Source organism: Lissotriton helveticus, chromosome 3_1 (assembly GCF_964261635.1).
Source record: "Lissotriton helveticus chromosome 3_1, aLisHel1.1, whole genome shotgun sequence".
NCBI lineage: Eukaryota > Metazoa > Chordata > Amphibia > Caudata > Salamandridae > Lissotriton > Lissotriton helveticus.
The window spans coordinates 2126896815-2126913242 of NC_136061.1; the positions used below are offsets into that span (position 1 = coordinate 2126896815).

General features: G+C 44.3%; 1 long non-coding RNA gene across 1 annotated transcript in view; it reads left to right on the plus strand.

The window, feature by feature from the left end:
• Positions 1–16107: 16107 nt before the first annotated feature.
• LOC144825287 (uncharacterized) overlaps positions 16108–16428 on the plus strand; it is a 132767-nt gene continuing 132446 nt past the window's right edge. Inside the window, exon 1 of the long non-coding RNA XR_013609377.1 lies at positions 16108–16209. This is a non-coding gene — a long non-coding RNA (uncharacterized LOC144825287). The remainder of the gene's footprint in view (positions 16210–16428) is intronic.

Sequence of the window (16428 nt, forward strand, 5' to 3'; positions counted from 1 at the left end):
GAAATACAAAGTTTTGTACTCTATTATATATTCAGTATAAAACAAGAAATAATTTTCCACTTCTTCTCATTTGAGCAATTCTTTCTTTTTATTGCTCAAGCAATCTCACGCCAGCAATTTATACCGTGTGTGCATAGGAATTTGCTTTTCACAATTGGGTGAGGGGGACGAGCTGGGCGAGCACTCTAGTGCTCAGACCCGCCCGCCCCTGACGCTACAAAAGCTCCTCGTACCCGTGCCTCGCTGATTGTTAGCGCGGTAAGAGTGCTGTCCTGAGGCGGAAAGCCGGGACTGTTTTATGTTCCTAAATTGCTGCTATTATTTTAAATTGTTGCCATTTGTTTATACAGAGTGCTTGTATAAAACTGCTCCACTGTGTTTTAAAAACTTACACTGTAGTTAGCAGGGCGCGAACCCCCGTTCCCTCCTCACCGGTCCCGCCATCTTGGGTGAGGGGGATGAGCTGGGCGAGCACTCTAGTGCTCAGAACCGCCCGCCCCTGACTCTACAAAATGGTACCCTGGCCTAGGAAGCGCAGCGGACGAGCGCAGCGGGCACACTGGGCGCGCGCCGAAGCCGCGCCAAAGCCAAGCCCGTCTGCGCCCGTCCGCGACCGGACACGGCCCAGGGCCAAAACCCCTGGTCCTGTTAACCGGATCCGGTGGAGTAGGGACGAGCTGTTGAACCTGTCCTCCGCCACATGCAGTCACGGCCTCCACACCATGCATACAGGGGTGGACACAGGCTGCAGATTCTGCCAATTCCGGTTCTGCACTGCAATGGCAGATACCCGGGACAGCCCCACCCTTTCGTGCGGCTTGCTTAATGTGAGGTCGCTGCGCTGCCATAAGTTCGACATCCACGACTTACTCGTGGACAGACAATTGGACCTGCTATTTCTTACAGAAACATGGCTGGATACACACTCTGACCCTGACATCATTCAGGCACTACCGGATGATTATCTGATGGTAAGACTGGATAGACCCGAGGGCAGAGGAGGAGGCATAGCGCTTGCATTTAAACACCACCTTGCCTGTCAAATTGAATCAGTCCAGCTGGCGGCAAGTGAGGTGGGGATGTTCACGTTAAAAATCAATGGGGGTACAACTGTGAAGGGTTATTTAGTCTACCGCCCTCCTGGCCCCCTGGCAAGGTTTAAGGGCACTCTCATAGAGTGTGCCACAGAGATGGCGCTGCGGAGAGACAAGTTTCTGCTACTCGGAGACTTTAACATGCACCTCGAAGATTCACTAGACAAGGGAGCGATGGAGTTCCGGCAGGATCTTCAAGCGTTACAATTAGAGCTAAAGGGCCACCTTCCTACACACCAACATGGTCATCTGCTTGACCCAGTTTTTGCGAACTGGCAGGAAGTTAGGGTGGCTCCCCCAGTGCCTCTCCCGTGGACTGACCATTTCTTGGTGCCTTTTGAAATCTCTCTCCCTAAGAACAAGGTCACCGCTCCCACTCCCCTTAACTATCTCAGGCGCAAATGGGCTAGGTTTTCCCTGCCCAAATTTAATGAGGCTCTTACTGCCAATGGCCCCCCTGGAGGCGATGATGCGGATTCGGTAAACAAACTACTTAACGACCGAATCACGGCTGCGCTGGACCAAACGGCCCCTTTAGACCATCCAAAGAAGGGTGGTCGTAAACAGAGATCGGCACCATGGTTTAACGAAGAATTGCGTGGCGCCAAGAGGGAGTGCAAGCGAGCGGAAAGGAAGTGGAGGGAAGCCTATGACAGTCAGGCGAGAGAGAGATATCTCATCCACAGACGAGCATATCATAATCTTATCAGGATAACGAAAACTGCCCACTATGCCGAAAGAATTTTGGATACAGAGAACTCAGCAAAAGAACTGTTCTGTATATACAAATCTCTTGCTGTCCCCAAATCCTCAGCAGGATCAGAGGACTGCTCTATGGCTGCTTGCAATCGCATTGCCGACTACTTCAGCGACAAAGTGTCCAAAATCTATTCTGCCTTCCCTGCCCAACCAGCGGTAGATGGAAAGTTCGAGGCATCAGTTAGAGAGGTAGATGGTCACAATCTACTGCTTAATTTCTCTACCCCGCCAGCTGAAGACCTGATCAACATATGTAGATCAGTGAAATCAGGTTCCCCACGGGACCCAGCATCTCCTAAACGGCTGGGGGACAGCCTGACAACACTAGAGCCATATATTAGGCACCTGTTGGACATTTCCTTTAGGTCCAGCACTGTGCCTTGGGAATGGAAACAAGCAGTTGTGCTCCCCCTCCGCAAGAAGCCTAATATCAGCTTCGAAAAGCTGGAGAACCTGCGCCCCATCTCCCTCCTTCCCTACTTCTCGAAAGTGGCTGAAAAGCTGGTGAATCGGCAGCTAATGCAGTTTGTGGAAGAGTCAAATCTCCTTCACCCCACCCAATTTGGATTCAGACCTCGACATTCGACTGAGTCGGCACTCCTCATGGCTTCCGAATCCATCAGGCAGGGGGCCGACGAGGGCCACACTATGGCCCTGATCCTGCTGGACCTCAGCGCCGCGTTCGACACTGTAGCACATTCCATCTTGCTACAGTGTCTGAACAAAGCAGGGATGGGTGATGCAGCGCTAAAATGGATCCAGTCGTTTCTATCGGGTCGAGGTTTCCAAGTCAGGCAGGGCGACTGCTATTCCAGGCGAGTGGCATTGGACCAGGGGGTACCACAGGGCTCGTCCCTAAGCCCAACGCTTTTTAATCTATATGTGGCCCCAGTCGCCGCCATAGTGGAGAGCTACGGGCTGCGCATGGTGTCATACGCTGACGACACGCAGCTGGTCATCTCCCTATCGCGTGCACCCGGCCTTGCGGCTGACATCTTCAGAGCATGCATGCAAGATCTTGCTGCCTGGATGTCTGCCAACTGCCTCAAACTTAACGGCAACAAGACTGAGGTGTTGGTGGTAGGGGGAGACCGGGCGGCGTGGACGTCAGTGTGGTGGCCTCCTTGCTTGGGACTAGCACCCACCCCCTGCCTGGAGGCGAGGAATCTAGGTGCCTGGTTCGACTCCGATCTAACCTTTGGCCCCCAGGTCAACCGGGTGGTCGGCACCTGTTTCGGGATCCTCAAGACCCTCAGGAAGGTTTTGGAGCTCCTTCCCACCAACGCCCGCCGAACACTAGTGCATGCTCTAGTCACGTCCAAGATGGACTATGGCAACCTTCTCTATTTAGGAACCCCCGAGAAGAATCTGAGCCGCCTACAGGTCTTGCAAAATGCCGCGGCCCGGCTAGTTCTCAGACTACCGAGAAGATCAGCCTCCAAAGCCGCGCTCCAGGCCTTGCACTGGCTTCCGGTCAGGAGCAGGGTAGAATTCAAGGCCCTCTGCACCTGCCATCGGATCATTAATGGCAGGGCACCCCTTCCACTTCAGGGTCTCCTGACACAATATGAGCCATCCCGTGCGCTAAGATCCTCTGGCTCAGGGCGCTTGACTATTCCAAAGGTGTCCAGAGCAAGGATGGGTGGCAGATCCTTCAGGTACCTCGCCGCATCCTGCTGGAATAAACTTCCGGTAGCGTTGCGTTTGGAACCATCAGAGTCTATTTTCAGAGCCAAGCTGAAAACATTTCTCTATGCCAGATAGCGGGCCTTCCCCTCGGAACTCCCTCTGAACACGCTCGCATTTCAGCGCGGGGATACGCCGTTGTGCGTCACCATTGCGCTCTACAAGACTGCCTATTATTACAATTGTCGGGTGTTGCGCCCAACACCTTTGGTAAGGGTTCAGTGGGTTTCCCTTTTTCCTGTGGCACCACTAATTATAATTGCGAACCATACAGGTAGACAGAAACAAAGTGGAGTGCAAATATTCCCTGTAAATCAAAACCCGGTTGCTTTGTTAACATACGAACATTTCTAAAATTCTCTTGTTTTATGTCCTCTGAGTGTATTGTATTGTATTGTATTGTGATTTGTAAAGCGCGATTGCTGCCCAAATGGGCGTCCAAGCGCTGGAGCATGGATAGCCGAGCTGAGGGTGGCGGAGACTGAGATTTAAGTGGGCCTGGCAAACAGAAAGGTTTTCAATTGTTTGCGGAATGAGAGTAGGTTAGGGTTGGACCGGATTTGTAGTGGGAGTGAGTTCCACATTTTAGCGGCCTTTAAGGAAAACATCCTTCCTCCGGTCCTGGCTCTCCGTACTCTTGGGACTACGGCCAGAAAGGCCTCCGTGGACCGAAGGGGTCTATTAGGGTGGTATTGAGTGACCAGTTTGTTAATGATCGCTGGACCTGACTTCCAGAAAGCTCGGTGGGCAATACATAGTGCCTTGAAAGCCACTCTCTGTCTCACTGGGAGCCAGTGTAGGCTGCTCAGTGCGGGTTTAGCAGACTGTGTCCTTGGAATCTGTAGCAGGGCGCGGGCTGCGCAGTTCTGGACCACCTGTAGCTTTCGCATGGACGTCTCAGGGGCACCCACATACAGGGCGTTGTTTGAATCCAGCCGGGACTGAATCAGGCCCTGAACTGCCACTTGTTTGGCTTGAGTGTGGCCTTCCTACCGAGTTTTGTGCTTCTATTTCACTGACGATTTGCTTTAGCCAGGGCACACATTGTTGAATGGTTTCAATTTCCCTAATTTCATTAGTAACATCACATCTCTAGCCTTTATGAGTTTCGAACCTACTTAACTGGGAAAACAAATTTCTTAAAACACATACTGGTATATGCCTGCTGTATCCCATATATCTGCAAACCTTTTAATCATATCCCCTGCAAGTCTCATATTTTTGAGTCACAACCAGTGTTTGAATAGAATTTAAGTAAAAGAATATAAATTAAGTGCAATGTAAATGTTAGGCATAGGGTGCTTTGCAAATATTAAAGATCCTAGATATTGAAGAATGTTTAGTACCTTCTTATATATTTGAGTGATTATGACATACAAAATACATTTTCGGCGTCAGATACAAAATGTAACCACCTAGGGGATTTCACATTCTTCCGCTTTTGAAATTGTATATAAATCATTCGGCAAAAAACACTTAGAGCATGCTCTAAAAGTGTATGCTGTAAAGATTTTTCCACAGCTTTCTATGGTGTCTAATGAATGCCTTGTTCGAAAACCTTCATATTTGAGTAAACAAGAAAGTATAACATTAAGATCATTACTAACAGTAAGAGAAAGTGTTCAAATAGAACTTCTGTGCCTTGAGCTGGGTTCAGTCGCTGTCAAATATATGGGCCAATTCTAAGATGAGGATAAAAGATTGTTATAGCTAGTCAAGACACAATATGTGCAGTTATTGAGAGTACCCTATAAACAGATGAATTCCCTAGCTATACTTTTATTAATATTTTGAGTTTTGCATTTACAGCTTTAGGTTTGAAATCTGGGCAGAAGTTGATACTTCTTGCAAAATTATTCTTCCTTTATATAAAAAAGTTGATACTGAATGCTAATTTTACATAATTTTGGAATTATATGAAATAGAAGGAGCAATATAAGTACATTCTTTTTTTTTATAAAACTTTTTATTAACAGACATCAGCTTATCAATTACAGTACAGAGGATGTAATACATCCGGCAACATGGGGACAATAGGTAAAATCAATCATTACAAAATATCACTTGGAATGTCTAGGGTGATGGTGGGTCATAACTGCCGATGGCAAGGGGCGGTTGATATACGTCCCCAAGATAGGAATTCCACAAGCCCCATATACAGGCCCACTTCTTAGGCCAGCCTCGGCCCACATATACTGTCTTTTCTTTGAACATTGACCAATCCATATGTTTCTTCCAGTCTCCCACTGTAGGAGGATGTGACGATCCCCACAGCTGGGCAATGTTTCTCTTAGTGAGCAGAAGCCCCAAAGTGACCCATTGTGTCATGCTATCAATCAGATCTTTCGGCCCCCCAAATATTCAATAAGCATCTATGAGCTTCAAAGCTGAGTTGCATGGACAAGACTGTGTTAATGATAACTTTTCAACCAAAATAATGCAATCTTATCTCTAGCTTTCTGTGAATCATGATTTACGTAGGTTAACTCTAAATCTCAGATTACAGGGTCATCCATTGCAAATTAGTGAGGAAAATAGTACTAAAATAAAGTCTTGGTGGACTTTGAGGCTGATGCATGAATGGGCTCCCTTCCAAATAGCAATTGCTTATGGTATGTATTGATGTTTTGCAACTGAAATCCGGCCACAAATCGTTAATATTTTACCAACTACTGAAAGGTAGTAGTAGCAGGTTCGTAAATGGGAAAGATTCTTCAAGGGACCCCTACCCCTCTGGGAATGATCATAAAATATGTTTTTGGAGTAGGCAGAGGTCCATGGGATCAGTGCCTATGCTTAAAATTTTGTTTTTAAAAACATTTTTTATTTAAAGACATCCCATTTTCCTTTAAGGAAATTGCATTGTATTTATTATTGCTTTACTTATAAGCACTAACAGACATGATGGTCTGCTGATCCTAGCAGACCACCCTCCCTGTAATTGCAGTGAAATGTATAAGGTCGAAATTTGTGACCTAGCTCACTATTATTTATAAGGTAGGTAGGTCAAATTGCGACCCACTGCCATTCGGTATGTTGTGATCCGACCTATTGATACATAGATTGGTTTGCAAACACCATACAATTTACAAAAAGTTAGTGCACAAATTGCAACCACATTTTGTAAATCCTATCCTAGTTTATCTGGCCCAGAAAATGTGATTCCCAAATTGCATTTCAAGATGTAAGACATGTTTTATTTAATTATCCTGCACTCCAATATTTATAGGGTGACGTCACTACTTAAAAAGAATGTTTTCATCCCACCAAACATATACTGCAGAAAATCACATTTTTCTTCATTCCTGAGGATGTTTAAATTTTATAACTATTTTCCTACTTTACAGTGCATTTTATGTGCTGTTCAAATCAGTTTTAGATATTTATTTATTTGCAAAATTTTATATAGCACTGGCTATACCCGGGGGTATCAGAGCGCTTTACATGAAGATCAATGATTTACAGGTTTCATAATTACATAGACAAGTATAGACATAGGAGAAAAGAAAAAATATGAGATTACACAATAATGTGAGATTATTAGCGCATACTCACGTCCTATGGGGAGTGAAAAGGTTGAGGGGGAATGGTAAACAGGGGTAGAGAATGCAGGTAGGAAAACACAACGGGGAGGCGAGGAAAACGATGTCCGATGTCCGGGGCTGGGTAGGTTGCAGGCCAAGGAGTGAACCAGAGCCAAGATCCTCTATAGCTAGATACGACAGATCCATCGGGCATCAGCCAAAGTTGCTCGGGCACCGCGGTAGGTACAGACAGTTCTGGTTTCCACCCAGGGGGACATCGTTAAAGATTCATCAAGAGCATCAGTCAGGGTGTTGCTGGTAAACGCCGTCCACCTCATCCTCCAGCTCATTCCCAGGTCAAGAGTGGAGAGAGGAGAGAGGAGAGGTGGAAGGGACAGTTCCAAAGTCCGCAGATCTTCCCCATTCACAGCAGCAGTGGTGAGTGTTGGGCATTTGAGCAGGATCCTGTTGGTAGGTGGAACATGGGTGCTTCGGAATATGCCTCCCGTACCTAATCTGGAGCAGTCTCCCTGCATGCTCCTGCAGCCGTACCTCTCTCGGAAGCTCTGCTGGGCACCCTTATGTCACGGCATAGAAGCGGTCGTCTCCTTCTCTTCAGCTCGCCCCCCACCGTATCTCTCCTTTTAGGGGTTTGTAGCGTGCCCTTGTGTGTTGTCTTGCTGCCCCCCCTGCAACTTTCCAATGTGAATTAGAATTAGAATTCATTGCCAGGAAGTGAAGGTCAGTGCGATTTAAAAAGCCAACCTGATAGTGGCTTGGAAGAAAAAAAGAGTTTCTTGCTCATAGAACCTTTTTTTAAGTTTTTTTTTTAGGTGGTTTCAATTCAGTTAAGAAGGCACGTAGGAGTATCAATTTCAACTTAATTAGCTTTCAGAAGTACTAGGTGAGCTAACCTTTGAAGTTCTGACTTGCATATTTCACTAAGAAATGAAAAAAATAAAGTGAAATATTAGTTGCTTAGCCACATTACTTAGCGAAGTAACAGGAACTCATCTGAGAAGTAGACATTTTATATACCCTGTTCAATCAAATTGTTTCCCAATGTGAAGGATACCAGCCGTAGAGCATAAGTAAAATCAGAACAAATGAAGTATGGAAAATGGGCCTGCTGATGCCACGTTCGTTAATAAAACTCAGCCATTATAGGGATGTAGAAGGTCTGTTAGAGCCAGCAACTCTGGTGCCACTGCCTCTGCTGTAGCAAAGGCATACACTGTTCTGAAGGACAACCACCTTAAATCCAAAGCCGCCTAGTGAAAAGGAGGCAAGACTTGATAAAGACAGTCTTGCCTTTAAAGTTTATATAGGATGGAACAGTGTAAGGCAAATATTTGCTCTGTCGTGGGTGCCTGTATACATTCTGAGAGGCTCCCAGCCTAACCTTTGTGAGCAAATGTATCTCCTTTGGCAATCCAGAAAGTTCATATACCCACAAGCTATCCGATCTTTCATTCCAGAACCAGATGAAATGCAACAATTATATTTCACCCCATTACTTACTAATTTACTCGTGTTCCTTGGAAAATTATTTTGAAAACATACTTTGCTCCATCACATCTTAATTTCCTTTTATCCTTAAAATTCTGTCAGCTGCTGACAGAAACCTGTTTTTGTTTGAGGGCTCTTAATTATATTTTGTACAAGAAGGAGTGACATTAGGGCTTCTCCTTAGAAATCAACAATTGAATTAGACTAGATGTTCTTCGTCAAGTTCAGCTATTTCAGCAGATAAAGCTTACAATACATTTGTAGTGCATGCGCATGTAAGTTTAAAGTCAAAAATACAAATAATCCTGCAAAAAAAGAAGCTACATTGCGGATCAATTAATCTATTATGAGAAAGTTCGGGTTACATTTCGGCACAATTTTGCGTAATTTCCTGTATTTTGCATTACAAATGTTACACAAATGGCTGAGATGACTCTATTACAGGACAAAATTGACAGTTCATTTTAGTAAAAATAATTTAGCAGGAGCACAGAAATAATAAGAACGATAGGAACACAAGAGGATGCTATTCATGTCACATGCGATTTTATGCTATTTCCTTTGATCAAAATGCTTCCTCATACCAAAAAAGGCCATTAGGATGCATTTTGCACAAAAAATAATGTTAAGTGCTAGAGCCAGCATGTCATATAATAATGGGTACGTTTCCATAATTTTTTGGCATTTCTCATTATTTCCACAATTTTTCCCAGGCTTAATTATGATTTTATGGAAATTGTTTCTGACTATGTTTTGGTAAGCCAAAATAACTACAAGAAATTTCATCCCCTGACTATTCTGGAACACCGCAAACATGATTCAGAGGTTCTTTATCACAAGGAGATTGCTTGCTTCCTGCCATGTGTTTTGCTTTTCCATAAAGATTGAAGAAACCCCAGTTCAGATCATGTGGTTATAGGAAGTAGAGTATGGTCTTTGGCATTGGAGTAAATTGACGATCTTTTCCTTATTCCCAAGGAACAGAAGGAACATGGCACACGTGCACAACACACTTCATCTATTGCTCAGGCAAAGGGGAGCATTTTCTGCTTACACAGACAGGTTGTGATACCTCTGGTTAAGGTGACCAGATCTTGAGCACCAAAAACGTGTCTTTTCGCAAACAGAGAAGTAGAAGTGCCTCAAAATGACTTATTTGACAATGATCACCAACATAGAAAACACAGTCAGGCACTCAGGGGAATTAAATGCAACCTTTACATACAGTATCATTAGTGTTAACTAACCTACTATTGTGCTAGGGGTGTCTAACTAATGCAATAGTGGAACCCATGAAAACGTGCCTCCCTCTGTGTTCACTACACTCTGAAAACCCTGAAATAAGCTGAATTTACTAAAATGTGCCATGACAGATGTAAAATGATGGGATTGTCAAGGTAAATGCTGGGTGCCAGTTGTATGATGTTACAACGCGATCAAAATGATTGCGGTACATCACAACGCATCTTTTACAATGCAAGTCGTTACCACGACTTTTGCTGTAGGGTGCTGGACTTAGGAATAGTAAGATTTACTATTCCAACTCCAGCCTACGTACAGTAGGGTAGGTGTTGGCATTGGTGCAGATAAAAAGAAACAATATTTTAAATATCATACTTAACATTAGAGAAGTTACCTTCTTCCATGAGATAATCTAAAACTAATAAGTACATTGTTTCCAATATTGTTTATACAGATTACACTGGGAACATTTGCGAAAGATACATATTCAACTGCTTCATGGTGGTATTTATGTGACTAATAAAGAAAATTGGTGTTACAGATGGTTATAATGACCCTAAATGGACATTGTTACAAACAGGTAATATCAAAATCCAGAATTCCAAATTTCGAATGAGTGACACACCAACACGGTGTATTTGGGCACAACCAACTGATTTGCACAAATAAGGCTTAAACCATCTCTGATAAACAATCCTGTTTGATGATACAAATGTTAGTAGCTAACTTGAAAGGTTTTTGGTTCAAAATTACCATGCTGGGTTTCTATCAGGAAAGGGTCTTTCTTTGCTATTGTTGGACATGGCCCTCTCTGTATGCTCACCCTCAAACCTTTCACATGTTTCCTTCCAGTTTCTGCTGAATTTGTTTTTGTTGGCCGTGGGACTCTGCGCACTTTGCCACTGCTAAGCAGTGTTAAGGTGCTTGTGCTATCTCCCCAAAACATGATTTGATTGGCTTACACCTGATAGGCATATTTAATGTACTTGTAAGTCTGTTGTAGAGTGGCATACCACATACACAGGGCCTGTAAATTAAATACTACTAGTGGGCCCGCAGCACTCATTGTGCCACCCACTTAATGAGCCCTATCATTGCAGCCTGAATGCAGTGTTAAACTGTCATGTTGACTTGGCATTACACCCCCACCGTGACAAGCCTTAAACTTAAACTTTCCTTTTATTACATATAAATCACCCCTAAGGTATGTCCTATGTAGCCCATAGGGAAGGGGGATGTGTAATTAAACGGTGGGGAATGCACGTTTTAAGTTTGACACTTCCTGGTAGTAAAAAACTCCTAAATTCATACATGTGAGGCATACCCCTCCCATTGGATAATATTGTGGATTCCCCATTATATTTACTAAGCTGTAATTTCAAGTGTTAAGCTGGTGGTAATGTCCTGTTTTGTGTCAATGAAATTGTAATGCTAAACCCTCTTTAATGGTAAAGTCGGATTTTTAATTGCAATTTTAAAAATTACACTTTCAGAAAGTTCTAAAGACAAACAGGAGCAAGCTGTAATTTTTTACCTACTTCTTTTTGGAATCAAGGACAAGAAAATGAATTAATCTTGGCCCATGAATTTAAACACATATCTTTCATTATCATTTTAAAATGATAATGAAGGATATGTGATTAAATTCATAGGCCAAGATGAATTAATTTTCTTGTCCTTGAATCCAAAAAGAAGTGGGTTAAAAATTACAGCTAGACCCTGTTTGTGGATAGAAATATTAGTGGCCCAATCTAGCTGGTTAGGGGCCAACACCTTGGTATGTTACTTTTAGAAAGTTACAATTTTCCTGCCTTTTTGTGCCTATTGTCTGTCTTGGGTCAAATGACTGAGTGTAGCTGACAGTTAGACTTTAAGAATTCCTCCCCAGACAGTCACAAAATAGAGGGATTAGGTGTGCCTGAATGAGCCATCTGCTGGCAGGATGGGTGGCAGGGCTGAGGACAGCCCCACTTACCACTAAATAGCCTGTGCTCTGCCTTCAGACAAAGGGCCTAACAACTCTGCATTTTAACGCCATCCAGCTTGAAGGCAGGGAAGGGGAGGCAGGGAATCCCATGCCCTTCAAAGACACTATCTCGAAGCTTCCCCAACATTTTAGAACCAGGGCCCGGTGTATACAATTCTCTTCAGTACACTTCTGCACCTGTGGATTCTCTGCCAGGAAAAGAGACTGCTGTGCTGCTACAAAGACTACCACTCTGCAGTACTGCTGCCCTGCAGTGCTAACCTGCTGCCAGCTGCCCACTTGTCTGGGTAAAAAGAACTGGATCTACATCTTCATCTTGAATCTAGGACCACATGGCGACTCAAAGGGCTAGTTTGCTGCCCTCCTGTTCTGAGTCTTGAGGACATAAAAGACTCAACAACCAGCTCCAGGACCCAGCTGCCGCGAGCTTCTGACCCTGGGTCCTCTTAGATCTTGGACCTTTGGTGTAGCTCACAGGCTCTTTAAATCAAGCTTTTAGGCTCTTCAATACTGAGAACAGGTAAATTCGTACCAAGACCCTGCTGCTCGCACAAAGTAGCGGAGGTAACACTGCCAGCCCGTCTTTTTGCACAGTAAGCATTGATCGCCCACGGACGACCACCAATGCGTAGCTCCAGTCTGCCCATCCGCGATGCCCGACCTGCTCTTCGCAGCATGCCATCCACTGCCCGCGGTGCTCTCCTTGGTTCCTGCAGCCCTCTCCAATGTGAACAGGACTCTTGTCACAAAACTTGAGAAGGTAAATCTTCAGTGGGGCTTATCTGGGACTTTATTCGACCAGCGTTCCATCACAATCAGCTGGAGCATTTTACTTCGACCTGATCCAGTACGACCAGATAGTCCCAGATGACGCTTTATGTTTTTGGGTGTTATTTTATACTTTATTCTTTAAAAAGTAATAACTCCGTTTCTACTGATTGCTTTTTTGTTGTTTTGGTCTTGTTTTATTTATTAAATTAAGCTTTATTTTTCTAACCTGGTGTGGGATCTCGTTGTGGGATTTTTTCACAAATACTTTACACATTGCCTCTAAGTTAAGTCTGACTACTCTGTGCCAAGCTACCTGGTTGGCTGAGCACAGGTTAGCTTGAGGTTTGCTTGTGCCTTACCCTGACCAGGGATGTGGTTTCTGCTTGACCAGGGCTGACACCCCAGTCAAGCAGTAACCCAATTTCTGGTAAATATGTCACAATCAATTAGAAAGATTAGAGAGTGTGAAGAGTGAACAATTGCAGGATGAGGTTTATACAGGATCTGTGGTGACTGTGTGTCTTGATGACATGCTTAGGTAGATTATACTGTCCTGTGTAGTCAAGACCGCCCCTCGTCATTCCATGTATATACAAAGTGATATGGATGACAAGCTGGAGCTCTGGGAACCTCGCAGATGACAGAGAATGGGGTGATCTTTAGGTTTTCACTTAGACTAGTTGCTGCTAGAGGGAAGAGTGAGATATCAAATAAATCCTATACCTTTATGAAAAACAAAATCCATTGTCATTTCGTCAAGAGTAACAATTGTTTCTTCCAGGTATAGTTACCCCATTACAGTACCTGAATATGTCATATATCCCACCCTGAAGACTGCTGTTATACACTGCTGCCAGTTAACTCCCCTAAGCCTATCTGTGTTCCCAAATCTTCTAGTTTCAAATGCATGGGGTATAATGATTTAGCTGCAAGCTCTTGTGAGCCTGCTTTAATGGGAATACACAGTAATGTTCATATTTTGATACCCATTTTTTTAAAACTGCCTCTAATTGGTTACCTTGACCCAGATGTGAGAACCCTACTGCAGCAGTTCTGATTGTACTGGGTTCAATTAAATTACCAAGCACAGCATGAAAAAACTCAATAGGGAATATTTTATAAGTGAATGTGCTTCTTGATCCATGAATTCGTTTTTATGTGTGGTTGAGTGACTTGATGACTATGTTCAAGTGATAATGAATCAATGATTCGATGAATGGAAGGTTAGTGAATGCAATGAGAAATGAATGGGTGGCCGTTTTATAGAGGAATAGGTGACTAAATGGATAACTAAGCCTCTGAATAGAAGACGGTGCACGGAGGAATAGATACGATTTAAGCGTCTCATGTTTCTCAACCAGTCCAATATTATCACAACCCTCTCCAGCTTTACTTGCTAGTAACTGATTGTATTTGTGAATGGCCCAGCAAAGGTCTAAATTACCATCACTTAGCCTGGGTCTGAAATTTGAGAAACGTGGGCATCATAATGCCGTGGATACCCACATTATGCTAAGAACTACCACCATTATGCCACATCCAAAATTAATCCTGGGATAGGCAATATGCTGGCAATGTGGTGAGAATAACCTCCAGTAGAGCAGGGCCAGCATTTTGCCTGTAAAAGATTGGCACAAACCATGGGTATCAACTGCTTAACAAAAATTATCCTTATTGTACCTGAGCATATCAAGCATTTCCGCAGCTATGCCATGGCATTGTTCAAGCCAAAAAAGTGGACCTTTATCCTGACCACTTGGGTACAAAGCCTCTGTGAAGGGGAGGGCCATCACTCATTCTAAAAGCATTATTATTATAGCAGAAAATGGTGCTTTACGCAAAAAGAAGGTGGTAGTCATTTTTAGGTCTCGCCTACGCAGTGCCCATGCGCTGTTTGGAGGAGAACTTTAGGAATTGATTCAGTTTTTTGGCCAAAAACGTGCACGCTTTGCACTGCTATCAATGGCAACGGGTGCACATTTGTTGATTCCCTTGCGGGAGCGAGCTTTGAAACCATCTGTTTGTGATCAACTTTCAAACAGATGGTGCCCCGGCTCACTCCCGCAAGGGAAACGCTGTGTGTGGTCTTGGCCGCACTCCCCCCACCCCTCCCACTTGTTAACTCGCAGGCTACGCCTAGAGAGTCATCTACTTAATAGCCTTTAGAAACGTCACCGGTGATCTAATTCATAAAACGCTGCATTGAGTTGACATGGCTATCGTTATGAAGCTTGGAAAGATTTTGACTGAACTTTTGTGTTTTTTTTATTTTTAATTCTAATTTAGCTCCTGTTCCTGCACGTAAATAAGATGAAAACTTGGTAATGCATGCATGCATGAGTTCAGGCTGAGTTGGTGATTGCCACAGTGCACCAGTTTCCTTACGCCACCATTACTCTTACACAGCCTTGGAAAGACTAAAAAGTAAAATAATTTTAACAAATATGCTGTTTTATGTGCGGATGACAAGGTTACTCGCCTTTCCAATACTTTGGAAAAATAGCAACAGTTATTTTAATTACTGATTATTATTTTTTTATTTACAATTATTAGGAGAGGTTTTATGTCCAGTTCCAACGGTTTTTTCCCCGTGTACGTTCTGTGTCACATGTCTTGAGATGTCGCACTTCTCTAATGTCATACGTGGTTGAACGGGCTGGTAATGCATTACCCTACGAGTTTTGTAATGTAACACCTGTTAAACCTTGCTCCTACCTTTACTCAGCAGTAGTGTAAGCAGTAGCCTCTGGCAAGTTGGTAAAAGAGGAACACTGCACGCTTCTTTGTTGAGTGAAGCTCGCTGAGCTGCCTAAGAACCATTTCTTCTTTCCAGTGCAGGTTCGCAGTGTATCCCAGGAGCCGGAGGTGGTGCAGGGCGAGGCACCCTTGCAGCGAGTTACTCCTGCGCTCACAGCAGGCTCTGGTGTTTGTTGTCTACACACTGGGCTTGCACGGCTGCTAGGCTGTGTCAGATGACACCTGATCACATGACACCCATTACAGAGAAGTGCGTGGCCAGCATTGGAGCACCCTTGCAGCCGGGGGCAGGGCAGAGCAGCACATACAGGATAAACCTACCACAGCACAGCCGTCCTGGCAGGTCTTGTGACCGAGGGACTGACTGCATAATCCCACCCAGGTAGACACTGTTATCGGGGGCAGACATCATGTGCTGTGGCTGTCAGATGCCCTGGCTGAGATGGCAACGGTGCCCGGAGAATGCACGCAACTGGTTGAAGTTTCTTTTTGTTTTTAGTGCACGTTTTTGGAGTTCTATGGGTTTTTCTCTAATTGCAGACATATCTGTACGCAGTAAACTTCCATTTCCCACATGCCTCTTGAAAGAAGCATGTTTTTTCAGCTGCCAGTGGCTCTGCATAAACTCAGTTGAAGAGATAAGCACACACGCGAGATAGTCGCCCAGGGAGCTGGAGTAAGAGACGGCTCGCGCAATATGTGGGGTGATCACTCAGACCCACCCAGGTGGGCAGCTGGAGGGCCCGGCGGGGTATGGCCATGTCTCCTCCGCTGTGAAAGCTGTACATGCACGCGCCGGGAATCTCAGGATTACCTCGACAGATTCTGCAACAGGGCTGGAAGCTCCTGAGCACAGCAGCACAACTGAGACGCCGTAGAGGTAGGACAGAATGCATAATTAACATTTTTTGCGGTTGGAATCTTTCTTAGACCTTCATTACCTTACTGTAGTGGTTTGAAGTTTTTGAGTGCTGCTTTCACATTTCTACAATTGTACTATAGCAAACGAGGTGTCATTTTGGAATTTCACTTTGGTTTCATTTTGGAATTTCACTCTGGTTTCCTTCTCATTGACAATATGGCACACTCGTCTGTATTA